The sequence below is a fragment of the Nicotiana tabacum genome, chromosome 24, assembly GCF_000715075.1.
Source record: "Nicotiana tabacum cultivar K326 chromosome 24, ASM71507v2, whole genome shotgun sequence".
Classification (NCBI taxonomy): Eukaryota; Viridiplantae; Streptophyta; class Magnoliopsida; order Solanales; family Solanaceae; genus Nicotiana; species Nicotiana tabacum.
In genome coordinates this window covers 103,073,708-103,091,493 of record NC_134103.1, presented here as the reverse complement: position 1 = coordinate 103,091,493, position 17,786 = coordinate 103,073,708, and positions in this window count along the sequence as shown.

Below are 17,786 nucleotides of genomic sequence, written 5' to 3'. Positions count from 1 at the left end.
TTTTTATTTGTTTTGCTAATATGGTAGTAATTGTTTGCCAATTATTTTTACTTTATATTGGCTTTCCTTATATTCAGTTTTAACAAATATTTTACCAAGTAACTTCCCAAAAACGTGAGATTCTGTGAGTTAACTGAATTGGAGATTTAATAATTTTTAAGTTTTTTTTTTAAATTTCAAATAATTTTTGAATCTCCAAATTTGTTGGAGGTTTGTCCTAAATTTTGACACATGTTGAATTTTTATTTTGACACTTGGCATAATCATATGGATTTGCTTTTCTTATTCTATATAGATTTGCTTTTCTTATTCTATATAGATAGATAGATAGATAGATTTGTTTTGCTAATATGGTAGTAATTGTTTGCCAATTATTTTTACTTTATATTGGCTTTCCTTATATTCAGTTTTAACAAATATTTTACCAAGTAACTTCCCAAAAACGTGAGATTCCGTGAGTTAACTGAATTGGAGATTTAATAATTTTTAAGTTTTTTTTTTAAATTTCAAATAATTTTTGAATCTCCAAATTTGTTGGAGGTTTGTCCTAAATTTTGACACATGTTGAATTTTTATTTTGACACTTGGCATAATCATATGGATTTGCTTTTCTTATTCTATATAGATAGAAGATTACACTTTCATTTTCCAGTCAAAACAACGAGTCTTTATGTGGACGAGGAAATGATAAAAGAGAAAAGCATACTGTTATTCAACAACTAAGCAACCACAACACACACCAGCAGCAAGAGTTCCCGCATTCTCCACAGAACCACGAGGAGATTGCATCCCCACAGGTCAACTGGTTGCCCTTGTCGCCACAACAAGTATTGCCGGAGAATCTGGACATCGAGGATCAACTAACCCCACTAGAGCCATTATCCCCTTTGAACATGGAGGAGGCAGTGGCTATAATGCTCGATCCCGAACAACAGGCGCCAAACATCCTCGATCAAATTCTCCGGAACATCACACTGCAGGAATCACTGTCAATTACAGTCCACGAAAACAGAGAAAAAGGTGCTTTATAAATGTCCCAACAAACGTCATGAGGATTGCGATGAACATCCGCTCCTACCCACTCTCAATCCTCCACAAATATGTTATTTCGATAATTCCAACACTGACGGGGGAGGACATCTCGATGGACAATGGGGTCGACCACCCACTGACCACCCATTTGCGCATGTCACTAGCTCCGGGCGAGAGTTTGAGGATCGTTAATGAGCCCCAGATGAAGATACTTCTTTGAAACTGCAGAGGGTGCAACAACCCTGAATTCAGGCGGAGCTTCAAGGACCTCATAGACTGGAACAACCCTTCCATCATCTGTCTTACAGAGAAACGCATGTAGAGTCACTACGGTCTCATGGATTTTGTTAACTTTACTGACCTATTTGAGCTTACTGCAGATGGATACTCAGGAGGTGCTGCCCTAATGTGGAAGCAGGAAGAGCTTGAGCCCGACCCAGTCACCACTACTGATTAGGTGATCCATGTCAATATCTAGGTTAGAGGAACATCACACTGTTGGCTTTTATCCTTAGTTTATGCAAGTACGAACCTAGCTAATAGAAATTTTTTATGAAATAACCTAGAAACTGTAGCTAAGAATCATACTATGCCATGACTTCTCTGTGGGAATTTTAATGAAGTAACATCTACTTTCGAAAAGTTTGGAGGAAGACCAATAAATAATGTTAGGATGGCTGCCTTTCTAAAGTGCATATAAAATCTCAATATGATTGACGTAGGGTTCATGGGACCCAGGTTCACGTGGACAAATAAAAGAAAAAAAAGGGCCACCAAATCCTGGAATGGCTAGACCGCTTCTTTGCCAACCTGGACTGGGTGGGGACATACCCAGATGCGCATGTGGCTCATTTGTCCCGCACGTACTTTGATCATTATCCCGTTATCTTAAAATTAACAAAACCTATGAATAAATCCGCTTACATATTCTGCTTTGAAACAATGTGGTTATACCATCCTGATTTTAACATATCGTTAACTATCATTGGTCAAACAACATATGCTACATGAATGCCATATCATCCTTTACGAAACATGTGGAGTCATGGAGCAAGAGCACTTTTGGAAATATCTTCCAAAAGAAACAAACATTACAAAATAGAATATTAGGTATCCAAAGTATGCATCCTACCTACAAAAGGGACTTCCACATAGACCTTGAGGAACAACTCATTCGCGAATATAATGGAATCTTAAAAAATGAAGAGAACTTCTAGAAATTAAAATCTTGAGTCCAATGGTTAAATGATGGAGATGCCAATACTAAATTCTTCCACATCTTGGCTATCCATCGAAGCAAGAAAAATAAAATCCTAGGACTCGATGACTCTGTAGGCAATTGGATTTTTGACTGACAGAATATACGGAACATAATCTTAATCACTTTACATACATTTACACTAATGAATTACCCTTTTGGTCTAGACATGTTACCAATAATCCAAGCACTCTCAATATCCTCAGTGACAGAGATAAATAATTTCTTAGTTGAGACTTAAATGCCTTAGAAATTCACAAAGCAATAAAGTCTTTTAAGCCACTCAAAGCACCCGGACCAGATGGTATTCACCCAATATTGTTTCAAAAATATTGGGCGGACACAAGTCCCTCAATTATCAACACATCCTCACAAGATTTCCAAATCCTTACAATTGACTCTAAGATAAATAAGACATATGTATATCTTATCCCTAAGATAAAAAATCCACAGTACATCTCCCACTATAGACCTATTAGCCTTTGCAACACGATTTACAAGACAATTACCAAAATTATTGTTAATAGGATACGACCATTCCTTAACAAAATAATTAGCCCTAATCAGTGCGGCTTCATTTCGGGAAGACGTGCTATTGATAATGCAATGATAGTTCAGGAAGCTATTCACTCCTTTAAAAAGAATCGAGGAGGCATAGGGAAAATGATGCTTAAACTAGACTTAGAAAAAATATTTGATCGCCTGGAATTTTCGTTTTATTTGAAACTCCCTACATTGGCTCAACTTTCCTGTCAAATTGATCACACTAACTATGAACTGTATCTCAACATCATCTACCTCTATCATAGCCAATGGTCAACCGATAGATTTCTTTGAACTCTCACGCCAAGAGGACCCATTGTCACCACATCTCTTAATTATCTGTATGCAATCAGTTACTAGATACATTGACCATGTTGTTGACATTTGTCAATAGAAACCTATAAAAATTAGTCGATCCGGACCCCCATATCCCATCTCCTATTTGCGGATGACCTTATCCTCTTCTCTGAGGCAAATGCAACTAGTGTTGCCTCTATCATAAATATCTTCAACTCCATTACCCAACAATCTGGTAGCGGATAAACTTCACAAAATCAAAAATCCTCTTATCAAAGAATGTGGATAGCAACACCTAGAGCAGGCTCTCCACAATGCTAAACATTAAGGCAACAAACCATGTAGGGAAGTATCTTGGCTTCCCAATTACCAATCTACAACCAAAAAGCTTTGACTATTAATTTATCCTTGATAGAATGAATACAATACTAAAAGGCTGGAAAGCAAAGCTCCTAACCCAAGCAGGAAGAACCACCCTTATTCAGTCAATTTTGGCAGCTATACCAACACACTTAATGCAACTCAATTACCTTCCTACGTCTACTAGAAAACATATAGACCGCGTTCAATGAGACTTCCTATGGGGATCAACTGCAAAAAAAGAAAGAAGGGTTCACCTACTTAATTGGGATACTGTAACATCTCCAAAACAAGAAGGAGGCCTGAGCCTTGTCAATTCCAAGAGACAAAACCTAGCACTCCTTTGTAATATCATTTGACGCCACTACTACATCCCAAAAAACCTATGTGCACATGTGGTAGGTCAAAAATATCTGGCAAGGCAGGAGCATAAAGATTTCATCTCAAATACAACTGACTCTTATGTGTGGAAGAGCCTTGTTAGAGCTCATCCCTTCTTTGTAAAAGGATTAGCTTGGAATGTGGCGAATGGCAACCGTATTAATCTTTGGAAGGACAACTGGGTCATCGCCCAGCTACCTCTAAGGGCTCGCATCCACACGACCCGAAATTCCCACCTTCGGGACCGTGATGGCGCCTAACATTTCACTTGCTAGGCAAGCCAACGTTAGAATAATATTAGCCAATTTTAAAAAAAAATTAAACTAACTAATAACAAAGAAACAAATGCAGAAGTAAGGTCTGAAATGTAGTGACTAATCTATAATAATAGCGATGTCTAAATACCATCCCAGAACTGGAGTCACAAGTGCACGAGCTTCCAAAATAATACAAATAAGTGTCTGAATAAAATTGAAGCTGTTTGAAATATAATACACAACTGAGATAATATAGAAGGGGATTTCAGAACTACGAATGCTGTGCAGTTATACCTCAAGTCTCCACTGCTAGCTGTATCCAGGCAAATCTATAGTACGTTGCTGGGACCAACTCCGAAATTTGCACAAGAAGTGTAGAGTACAGTATCAGTACAACCGACCCCATGTACTGGTAAGTGCCGAGCCTAACCTCGACGAAGTAGTGACGAGGCTATGACAATACACGTATGCAAATCACCTGTACAAGTATATACAAATACAAAGTAACAATAATACAACAAATATCAATCTATAAATTGGGAGGGAACATGCGAAGGGGAATGATATAATAATTTCAGCAGGAGGAGTGTCACTAAGCAGCCAATTAATTTATCAACAATAAAATGAGCAAATGATAATATGAAAATGGCACGGCACCACCCTTCGTGCTTTTACTCTCATTTGACACGGCATCACCCTTCGTGCTTTTACACTCACAAATGGCACGGCAACACCCTTCATGCTTTTACACTCACAAATGGCACGACAATACCCTTCGTGCTTTTACACTCTTCCTTACCATGAAAATAATAATATAAATTCAGAAGAGTATTTAAGTGCAGGGATATACACTTATCAATCAATTCAATACCAAAATACCGACTTCACCTTCCAAAATATTCAACAATAATTAAATGAATAATAATTTCACGAATAATGATCAAATAATCAATAATAAACTTAAGCAGGAATAACTTAATTAAATAGATAATTATTCATAATAAACAAATTCCACTCGCATGCTTTGACTCAACCACAACGCATAAGTACTCGTCACCTCACATATACATTGTACCCGCATATTAAATCATGTAGAAAATAGACAATTAAGTTGTGAGACCCCAGGTGTTTCTCTATTCTCTTACGTAATATACGTAACGTGGCTTGGTTATATTAGGTATATATGATTGAGTATAGCACATTGGGAGAATAAGACTGAAAATGTATGGTAATATCAAGGAACTAAACTAAAGCTTTAAGTCAAAGGAATCCCTTAAACAAAGGTTCATGGTTAAAGAAATGGCTCGGGTAGCACCCCGCGCGTTCGGAAGGTTTAAGTTAACTTGCACCTGTGGGATAAGACTAAGAGTGTATAATATGCTAATAATAATGTGTTATGAGGTATTATAATATCACACTGGTCACATGTTAAGTTTTGGAGTCAAGCAAGTTGCGAAATAAAGGTCGGCAAAAGTTATCGTAAATTTCTCTAATAAATTTTCTAAACTTTGGGTCAAATGTATCAGATCATTTCTCCCAATATATAAAGCTTTATGGGACCCACAACCTACCAAATCGAAGGTCTACGAGTCTAGTTTGTAACCAAATAAATATCACATCAAACCGACATTAGAGTAAAAAGTTATGACTGTTTTACCGCGGACTGTCCGGGCATAAATCGGGTCGCGAACCGGGTCGGGTCAAACAAGTGGTATAAGTCGGAAAATCCGACTTTTAAGACCCCAAAACATTTCATCTTCGTCCCAAAATAGTGCGAAAGCTTAAGAGAGGGTTTTATGGTGTTCTTGAGTAATTAAGGTACGTTTTTAATGATTTCTATCGTTAAAGTTTGCCCCCGTGCCTAGAAGCGCAATCTCTACGCTTTGCAATCGTTTTCCCCTTCTATTAGCTGTGTTTGGAACTATTTTTGGAAGATAGGAAATTATTGTTCTTGTTGGTTCTTCAGGATTTATACTTGGTTTGCCAAGGTAATCATCTTGGGACTCTTTTATGATCGTTTTTTACAAAGTTCTACGGGCGTTTCGTCAAGTTAGGGTCATATGGCAAATCTGTCAATTTAAACTCATTTATGAACTATTTATAGGTGCGTATAAGCTGCATATATATAGTGGTTTCGAAGCTTAGGACGTAAGGAACAACTTTCGTGAAGGAACTACAGGCATTCGGACGTTCGTTGGAGAGGTATGTTAGGGCTAAGCTTCGTCTTTCCTTTTAGCACGAATTTTAAAAAATTCCTAAGACGTCAAATGTGATATTTTACTATTCTGTTGCTAGAAAGACCTTCTGTGAAAGGCATTGGTATCGTAGCTGAAGTATTTTTATGATGCTATTAGGTTGATATTCCACTCGTTCGGTTAAAAGGGGTATTCGACGTCTATATATGTCATTTTGTCGGCTTTCTTACATATATGTCCATATATATGAATTCTTATTCGTCTTTGGGTTGTGTGACTTAAAAATAAAGACATTTAGTATTTACGATCTGTCCTTCTTCCTTGTTAAAGTGTATTTTAAAATCTCTAAAGTGACACGTCGATTTCAAAATTCTCAAATATAATTTTTATGTTTAAACTACTAAAATATTTGATTTTTTTGAAATACTTTCTTTTACTAATTATCAAGAAATCAGGTATAAGGACTAAGTGAAGCACCTTAAGCTTTTTATGAACATATTCAGAGTTAAGTTATCTTTCTAAAAGTCGAGTTAAGTTTTAAAACTTATTAAAAAAAGATATGAGGTTCCACGAGACATTTGTATGCGATACGAAGGTGATTATGAGATTATGAGAATAAGAGTACCAATGAGCCAAGGTTGGCTAAGTTCTTGTTATGGCCTATTATGTGCATTCAAAGTTCATATCATACATGACATATTATGCATGGACTTCGAGCTATAATCGGAGGTAAGGGGCCTATTTGCCCGAAAGACTATATATATTGTACAGATGGCCACAGGTTGGCAATATGATACCGGTTAGCTACCGGGAGAGACCGCTATTGCTAGCATTTAGTTGGGTATGTCATGCATTTACATCAATATATATGTATTCAGGACATACGATTACACGAGCATACCATGCATATTTTATTACTATGAGGTCAGATGTCGGCCATGGAGGTTATCAGAGTTTCAGTGTCAGGTGGTATCTTTATTACTTTTTTACATCAGCTATGTATGATTCTACTTTCTGCCTTACATACCAGTACATTTTTATTCGTACTGATGTCCTGTTGCCTGGGGACACTGCATTTTTGTTTTGTGCGTGCAGGTCCAGGTAGGGACTCTAATCGACCCCTCCGCTAGGATTTCGGGGTTCAGCTGTGAGTTAATAAGCTTCATCTCTTCCTGGAGCTTTCATAGGATGGTTACTTTTGTTGTACAGTTTGGGTATAGTTGGGGCCTTATCCCGACAGTGCTTATGACACTCTTAGAGGCTATTGTGGACATAATATTCTAGGTTTCTTTTTGCTACTTTCAGTCTCCAGCCCATAGGCTTGGCATGTATATATAGGTGTGTAGGCATGTATGTCTTCAGTCGCGGCTTCGTCAGCCAACTAGTATTTTATTATTTTGGCTTGTCTACCTATGTTTATATGGCTTATTGTTATTCATGTCATAACCTTACGGTCCAGGCTTAGTATTTCAGATATTGTGCTGCCCGATCTGTTGGACCCCCAATCTAGTTAACTAGTATGTTTAGTGGCTAACTCGATCGAATACAGTATTGAGTGCCAGTTGTGCCTCCCCTAGTTTGGGGCGTGACAAACTTGGTATCAGAGCAGGTCGTATCCCAGGGAGTCCGCAAGCCGTGTCTAGTAGAGTCTTGCTTATGGGTGTGTTGTGCACCGCATTTCTAATCAGGAGGCTATGAGGTATTTAGGAATGGTTACATTTCTTTCAATTAATAGACCGTGCAATAGAGCGAAGTTATAAGAACATATGAAATCTAAATCGTGCTTTGTGTTTCCTATCTAATAGACTACCTACGCTTAGGAGATGGCACAGCGAGAGATAAGTATGGATCCGGGAGAAGGTACCAGTCGTTCCCCACCGGGTCAGAGGGATTGATTTCCCTTAGAGGCTCACAATGAGTCTCCAGTACCCCTAATTTCAGCTTCCCCAGCACTTGTTGGAGCCCAGGGAGACACAGTACCCCCAGCCTCACCAGTTCCATTGGTACCTGAGGCAGCTAGAGACACAGGACCTCCAACACCTATTGTTCCCCTATCAGAGACTGGGGAGCAGGGGATGAGGGAGGCTGTTCAGTTGCTGACTAGGATGGTTTCTATTCATGAGCTACAGCTAGAGTCAGGAGCAGATGCCCGGAGAGATCGGATAGGAAGCTCGACGGTACGAGAGTTTCTTCACTTGGCCCCTCCATTATTTACAGGATCCAGTTCCACTGAGAATCCCCAGGACTTTATAGACCATATGTATAGAGTATTGAGGGTGATGCATGTCTCCGTCACTAAGGCTGTGGAGTTGGCTTCTTTTCGACTACGTGATGTAGTCGTCCTATGGTATGAGGCATGGGAGAGATCTAGAGGACCTGATGCTCCGCCAGCAGAGTGGGAGGACTTCTCTGAGGCTTTTTTAGCCCATTATTTGCCACGGGAGGTTCGGGAGGCCCGTCTTGACCAGTTTCTTAGCCTAAAGCAGGGGGATATGAGTGTGAGGGATTATAGCCATAAGTTTAATTCTTTGGCAAGGTATGCACCAGATATAGTACGTACCATGAGGGCTAGAGTTCATCATTATGTGGATGGTTTGGGGGATCATCTGATTAGAGACTGTAGGGTTGCATCCCTATCGGATGATGTAGATATTTCCCGCATACAGGCTTTCGCTCAGACTACAGAGGACCTTTCCCGTCGGATTCGTGATACTCGCAGGGATAGGGAGCAGAGTAAGAGGGCTCGTACTATGGGGTCTTATAGGGAGCCACGAGTTGATTTTAGGCCCCCACTCCATCGATATCCACCTCGGTCAGCAGGCAGTTTCCCACCACAGATGCAGGGCCAGCGGTTTGATCGTTATATTCAGTCAGGACCAGGGCAGAGCTCAGGCCAGCCTGAGGGCCATCGACAGGAGCGTTCTGCACAGATGAGACAACTTACTCCTCCATGTACTCAGTGCGGTAAGCTTCACACCGGGCAATGTAGACAGGGTTCGAGTGCATGTTTTCATTGTGGGCAGACAGGACATTATATTAGCCGGTGCCCGGGGTTAGGCAGAGGTACACCAGCTCAGCCTTCAGGATTCACAGTAGCCTCTTCGCCCTCAGTCCGTGCTCCCCGACCAGGTCCACAGTCTACTCAGGGCCGTGGTAGGGGGAGAGGTGGAGGAGACACCTCAGGTTCTAGTGGTGGCCAGAACCGCTTTTATGCACTCACGGGCCGACAGGATTCAGAGGCATCACCAGATGTAGTCAGAGGTATATTGACAATACATTCTCATGCCATTTATGCATTGATGGATCCCGACTCTACATTTTCATATATTACTCCATTTATTGTTGGTAAGCTTGACATGAGATCTGAGTTGTTGCCACAGCCAGTTGAGGTGTCTACGCCAGTTGGCGACTCTATTGTAGCTAATCATGTCTATCGAGATTGTACAGTGTTAATTAATGACCGTCCAACCTCTATTGATTTAGTTGAATTGGTTATGCTAGACTTCGATGTCATTATGGGTATGGATTGGTTGGCAGCTTGTTATGCTAATATTGATTGTCGTGCAAAGTTGGTCCGATTTCATTTTCCTGGTGAGCCTGTCCTTGAATGGAAAGGTAATGCAGCCACGCCCAAGGGTAAGTTTATTTCATACCTTAGGGCTCGGAAGTTTATTGCTAAAGGTTGTATATACCATCTGGTTCATGTTAGGGATATAGATAAGGAGCCAGCGACTCTTCAGTCGGTTCCTATTGTGAATGAATTCCCGACGGTATTCCCTGACGAGCTTCCAGGAATTCCCCCCGAAAGGGAAATCGATTTCGCTATAGATTTGCTTCCTGATGCAGCCTATATTCATTCCTCCCTACAGAATGGCTCCTGCAGAGCTAAGGGAATTGAAGGAACAAATGAAGGACTTGCTCGATAAAGGCTTTATTAGGCCAAGTACATCCCCATGGGGTGCTCCGGTGCTCTTTGTTCGAAATAAAGATGGGTCCTTGCGGATGTGCATTGACTACATGCAACTAAATAAAGTCACTATCAAGAATAAGTATCCTCTTCCACGGATTGATGATTTGTTCGACCAGTTACAAGGTGCCAAATGCTTTTCGAAGATCGACTTGCGATTCGGTTATCATCAGCTACGAGTCAGGGATATTGATATCCCAAAAACAACATTTAGGACGAGGTATGGCCATTTTGAATTCCCTGTCATGTCTTTCGGGCTTACAAATGCCCCAGCAGCCTTTATGGATCTTATGAACTGGGTGTTCAAACCATTCTTGGATGAATTTGTGATTGTGTTTATTGATGACATCCTAATATATTCACGATCGGAAGCCGAACATGCGGACCACTTGCGAGCTGTATTGCAGACTCTCCAAGACTACAGGTTATATGCTAAATTCTCTAAATGTAAATTTTGGCTAACTTTTGTAACTTTTCTTGGTCATGTTATTACCGGTGATGGTATCAAGGTTGATGGCCAAAAGATTGAAGCTGTGATGACTTGGCCGAGGCCCTTGAATCCGACAGAGGTTCGTAGCTTTTTAGGCTTGGCAGGGTATTACCGAAGGTTTGTGGAGGGATTTACCTCTATCTCTGCACCATTGACGAAACTGACACATAAGGGAGCTAAGTTTCAGTGGACTGAGGCATGTGAACAAAGTTTTTAGGAACTAAAGAAAAGGCTTACTACGGCACCTGTCTTGACTCTTCCGGATGGCACCGAGGGTTATGTTGTATATTGTGATGCCTCGAGAATTGGCCTAGGTTGTGTTCTTATACAGCATGGTAAGGTTATCGCGTACGCCTCCAGATAGTTGCGAAAACATGAACAGAACTATCCTACGCACGATCTTGAGTTAGCCGCAGTTGTATTTGCCCTAAAGATTTGGCGGCATTATCTATATGGGGTTCATATTGATGTTTTCACCGACCACTAGAGCCTTCAGTATTTATTTAAACAGAGGGAGCTGAACCTACGACAAAGAAGATGGCTAGAATTACTAAAGGACTATGATGTTGATATTTTATATCATCTCGGCAAAGCTAATATTGTTGCTGATGCCCTTAGCCGGAAGTCCATGGGCAGTCTAAGCCATGTTGAAGCTGATAAGGTCAAGATGACCAAATATCTATGCCAGCTAGCTAGTTTGCAGGTGCGTTTGGTAGATGCAGAGGGTGGACGCATTCTCGTTCAGAATACGGCAAAATCTTCTTTTGTTACTGAAGTGAAAGAGCGACAACACGAGGATCCTGAGCTTATAAAACTGAGGGAAAGTATTCCACAGCAGCGACAACCTTTATTTGAGCTAACTGGAGATGGAGTCCTTAGATACCAGGGCCGCTTATGTGTACCGTCAGTAGGAGAGCTCCGTGCCAAGATTCTTTCGGAGGCCCATTATTCTAGATATGCAGTTCATCCCGGAGCGACAAAGATGTATCGGGACCTTCGACATATCTATTGGTTGAATGGAATGAAAAAAGATATCGCGGAGATGGTAGCCCAATGTCCCAGCTGCCAGCAAGTTAAAGCCGAACATCAGAGGCCTGGAGGCCTAACTCAGTGTATTGAGCTTCCATTATGGAAATGGGACATGATAAATATGGACTTCATCACTGGTTTGCCTCGCACTCCACGGAGGTATGATTCTATTTGGGTAATTATTGATAGGCTTACAAAATCTGCTCATTTTCTGCCAGTCAGGACGACATATTCAGCCGAGGATTATGCCAAGCTTTACATTCGAGAGATTGTTCGCTTTCACGGAGTGCCATTATCTATTATCTCTGATCGAGGGGCTCAATTTACAGCATATTTTTGGAAATCTTTTCAGAAGGGTCTAGGCACGCAGGTAAATCTTAGCACCGTTTTTCATCCGCAAACTGATGGACAGGCAGAGCGTACTATTCAGACAGTTGAGGATATGTTACGTGCCTATGTGCTAGATTTTAAAGAAAGTTGGGATGATCATCTACCTCTTATTGAGTTCGCTTATAATAACAGCTTCCAAGCTAGTATTCAGATGGCTCCTTACGAAGCACTACACGGGTGGAAGTGTAGGTCGCCGATCGGTTGGTTCGAGGTCGGGGAAGCAGAGTTGCTAGGTCCTAACTTAGTCCAGCAAGCAATGGAAAAGGTAAAACTTATTAGAGACCGGCTGCGTACAGCACAAAATTGGCAAAAGTCTTATGCAGATGTTCGACGATGAGACTTAGAGTTTGATGTAGAAGATTGGGTTTTCCTGAAAGTATCGCCTATGAAGGGCGTCATGCGATTTGGAAAGAAGGGGAAGCTCAGCCCCAGGTATATTGGACCGTATAAGATTATTCGGAGGATTGGTAGGGTGGCGTACGAGCTTGATTTGCCTTTAGAATTGGAAGCAGTCCATCCTGTGTTTCATGTATCTATGTTGCGGAAATGCATTGGAGATCCTTCATGTATTACGCCCATTGAGGATATTCACATTGCTGAAGACTTATCTTGTGCAGAGGTACCAGTAGTTATTTTAGATCGGAAGGTAAGGAAGCTTCGAACTAAAGAAGTGGCTTCCGTGAAAGTGTTATGGCGAAATAACAACATCGAGAAAATGACCTGGGAAGCTGAGGAGGAAATGAGGAAGAAGTACCCCCACCTATTTACGACTTAAGGTGAGTCGCATTTTAATAATTGCCAATTATTTCTTTACAGCAACTTAATTGGATTTTAAATGACTTGAAAGTGCAATTTAAATTTCTTATTGCGAGACAGCTATACGAAGCCTAGTAGTTGGAATCTTCAGAATTTGATTTATGCTTTGAAAATGTAACAAATATAGCCTCGCAAATAACGTATTAGCAGACAAGAAATGAAACCAAAGAATTGACTTGACCCATTCGCGGACGAATGTTCTTAGGGGGGAGACTGTGAGACCCCAGGTGTTTCTCTCTTCTCTTACGTAATATACGTAACATGGCGTGGTTATATTAGGTATGATTAGGTATAGCACATTGGGAGAATAAGACTGAAAATGTGTGGTAATATCAAGGAACTAAACTAAAGCTTTAAGTCAAAGGAATCCCTTAAACAAAGGTTCATGGTTAAAGAAATAGCTCGGGTAGCACCCCGCGCGTTCGGAAGGTTTAAGTTAACTTGCACCTGTGGGATAAGACTAAGAGTATATAATATGCTAAGAATAATGTGTTATGAGGTATTATAATATCACACTGGTCACATGTTAAGTTTTGGAGTCAAGCAAGTTGCGAAATAAAGGTCGGCAAAAGTTATCGTAAATTTCTCTAATAAATTTCCTAAACTTTGGGTCAAATGTATCATGATCATTTCTCCCAATATATAAAGAGTTGTGGGACCCACAACCTACCAAATCGAAGGTCTACGAGTCTAGTTTGCAACCAAAGAAATATCACATATAACCGACATTAGAGTAAAAGGTTATGACTGTTTTACCGCGGACTGTCCGGGCTGCAATCGGGTCGCGAATCGGGTCGGGTCAAACAAGTGGTATAAGTCGGAAAATCCGACTTTTAAGACCCCAAAACATTTCATCTTTGTCCCAAATCAGTGAGAAAGCTTAAGAGAGGGTTTCATGGTGTTCTTGAGTGATTAAGGTACGTTTTTAACGATTTCTATCGTTAAAGTTTGCCCCCGTTCCTAGAAGCGCAATCTCTACGCTTTGCAATCGTTTTACCCTTCTATTAGCTGTGTTTGGAGCTATTTTTGGAAGGTAGGAAATTGTTGTTCTTGCTGGTTCTTCAGGATTTATACTTGGTTTGCCAAGGTAATCATCTTGGGACTCTTTTATGATCGTTTTTACAAAGTTCTACAGGCATTTCGTCAAGTTAGGGTCATATGGCAAATCTGCCGATTTAAACTCATTTATGAACTATTTATATGTGCGTATAAGCTGTATATATATAGTGGTTTTGAAGCTTAGGACGTAAGGAACAACTTTCGTGAAGGAACTACAGGCATTCGGACGTTCGTTGGAGAGGTATGTTAAGGCTAAGCTTCGTCCTTCCTTTTAGCACGAATTTTGGGAAATTCCTAAGACGCCAAATGTGATATTATACTATTCTGTTGCTAGAAAGACCTTCTGTGAAAGGCATTGGTATCGTAGCTGAAGTATTTTCATGATGCTATTAGGTTGATATTCCACCCGTTCGGTTAAAAAGGGTATTCGACATCTATATATGTCATTTTGTCGGCTTTCTTACATATATGTCCATATATATGAATTCTTATTCGTCTTTGGGTTGTGTGACTTAAAAATAAAGGCATTTAGTATTTGCGATCAATCCTTCTTCCTTGTTAAAGTGTATTTTAAAATCTCTAAAGTGACACGTCGATTTCAAAATTCTCAAATATAATTTTTATGTTTAAACTACTAAAATATTTGATTTTTTTGAAATACTTTCTTTTACTAATTATCAAGAAATCAGGTATAAGGACTAAGTGAAGCACCTTAAGCTTTTTATGAACATATTCAGAGTTAAGTTATCTTTCTAAAAGTCGAGTTAAGTTTTCAAACTTATTAAAAAAAGATATGAGGTTCCACGAGACATTTGTATGCGATACGAAGGTGATTATGAGATTATGAGAATAAGAGTACCAATGAGCCAAGGTTGGCTAAGTTCTTGTTATGGCCTATTATGTGCATTCAAAGTTCATATCATACATAACATATTATGCATGGACTTCGAGCTATAATCGGAGGTAAGGGGCCTATTTGCCCGAAAGACTATATATATTGTACAAATGGCCACAGGTTGGCAATATGATACCGGTTAGCTACCGGGAGAGACCGCCATTGCTAGCATTTAGTTGGGTATGTCATGCATTTACATCAATTTATATGTATTCAGGACATACGATTACACGAGCATACCATACATATTTTATTACTATGAGGTCGGATGTCGGCCATGGAGGCTATCAGAGTTTCAGTGTCAGGGGGTATCTTTATTACCTTTTTACATCAGCTATGTATGATTCTACTTTCTGCCTTACATACCAGTATATTTTTATTCGTACTGATATCCCGTTGCCTGGGGACACTGCATTTTTGTTTCATGCATGCAGGTCCAGGTAGGGACTCTAATCGACCCCTCCGCTAGGATTTCGGGGTTCAGCTGTGAGTTGGTAAGCTCTACCTCTTCCTGGAGCTTTCATAGGATGGTTACTTTTGTTGTACAGTTTGGGTATAGTTGGGGCCTTATCCCGACAGTGCTTATGACACTCTTAGAGGCTATTGTGGACATAATATTCTGGGTTTCTTTTTCCTACTTTCAGTCTCCAGCCCATAGGCTTGGCATGTATATATAGGTGTGTAGGCATGTATGTCTTCAGTCGCGGCCTCGTCAGCCAACTAGTATTTTATTATTTTGGCTTGTCTACCTATGTTTATATGGCTTATTGTTATTCATGTCATAACCTTACGGTCCAGGCTTAGTATTTCAGATGTTGTGCTGCCCGATCTGTTGGGCCCCCAGTCTAGTTAGCTAGTATGTTTAGTGGCTAACTCGATCGAATACAGTATCGAGTGCCAGTCGTGCCTCCCCTAGTTTGGGGCGTGACATAAGTCCTACTCCCTCAAATCAAGGTTAACCACGACACTTACCTCGCTTTGCAACCAAATTCAAAAATCCAATAAAACTTTGCCTCACGAATTCGTGTCCGAAATCCTCAAATCTAGTCATAAACAATTCAATATACTCAATACAAATCGTAGGAATTAATTCTATATGAATTTACTAATTTTTTGGATTAAAATCGAAATTCATCTCAAAAATCAATAGTAGGGCCCACATCTAGAATCTCAAAAAAACTTACGAAATCCGAACACCCATTCCGAGATGAGTCCAACCATATAAAAATTACTAAATTCCGATGTCAAATGGACCTTCAAATCTAAATTTTTTGTTTTTGGAAAGTTTTACAAAAAATCCAATTTCTTCTATCTAAATCCAAAATAAATGATGAATATAGACATGGATTTATGAAATATAATCACTTTTGGTTATAGAACACTTACCCAATTCAAAGTCGTGAAAAATCCCTTTGGAATCGCCAAAATCCGAGACTCAAAACTAAAAAATGAGTAAAAATGGCTGAAACCTGATTTTTATGTATTCTGCCGAGTTGTTTCACATCTGCGGCCCGAATTTCGCATCTGCAGACTCGCTTCTCCGAGGTGGAGTCCGCTTCTGTGCAAGGCTGCCCCTTTCCCCTTTCCCGCTTTTGCGACGCATGGGCCGCGTCTGCGGTCGCGCTGCGACAGCTCATCCGCTTCTGCGGACTGTCCGCTTCTGCGAGGCATGGCTCGCTTCTGCAAGCTCGCTTCTGCGGCCAAGACTTCGCAGAAGTGAAGGCACCAAAAAGAGCAACTTCCAAATTTTTCTTAAGTCCAATTTTTGTTCTGATTTCGATTCGAATCACACTCGGGGTACTTGGGACCCCATCCGAATATATCAACAAGTCCCATAACATAATACGTACTTACTCGGGGTCTCACGTCACGTCAAACAATGCTGAAATTATAATTTACACCTCGATTTGAATTTTGAGTTTCAAACTTTTCAATTTACAAAACTTGTGCCTAAACATGTTAAATGAATCCGGAATGACTTGAAATTTGGCACACAAGTCATAAATGACATAACAGAGCTATTTCAATTTTCAATTCCGACCATGATATCAAAAAGTCAAATCCATGGTCAAACTTTGGAAATCTTTAGCCTTTAAATTACTAGTTTCCGTTAAATGGTCATAACTTGAGCTAGGGACCTCTAAATTAAATTTCGGGCAGACGCCCAAGTCCCAAATCGCGATACGGACCTACCGGAAGTGTCAAAATACTAATCTGGGTTCGTTTGCTAAAACTGTTGACCAAAGTCAACTCATTTGAGTTTTAAGGCTCTATTTCATATTTAATCCATTTTTCACATAAAAACTTTCCAAAAAATTATACAGACTGCGCACGCAAGCCGATGAATGATGTATAGCGATTTTTGAGGTCTTCGAACACAGAAATAATTATTAAATTTAAAGATGACCTTTTGGGTCATCACATTCTCCATCTCTAAAACAAACGTTCGTCCTCGAACAGAATTAGAAAAAGTACCTGAGCTGGTGAAAAGGTGTGGATCTTTACTCCGCACATCCGACTCGGACTCTCAAGTAGATGCTTCTACCGGTTGACCTCTCCATTGTACTCGAACTGAAGGATAACTCTTAGACCTCAACTGTAGGACCTGCCGGGCTAAAATAGCTACCGGCTCCTCCTCATAAGTCAAATCCTTGTTCAATTGGACTGAGTTGAAATCTAACACATGGGACGGATCACCATGATATTTTCGGAGCATAGACACATGGAACACCGGATAAACTACTGATAAACTAGATGGTAGTGCAAGCCAGTAGGCTACTTCACCCACCCTTTCAAGAATTTCGAAAGGTCTAATAT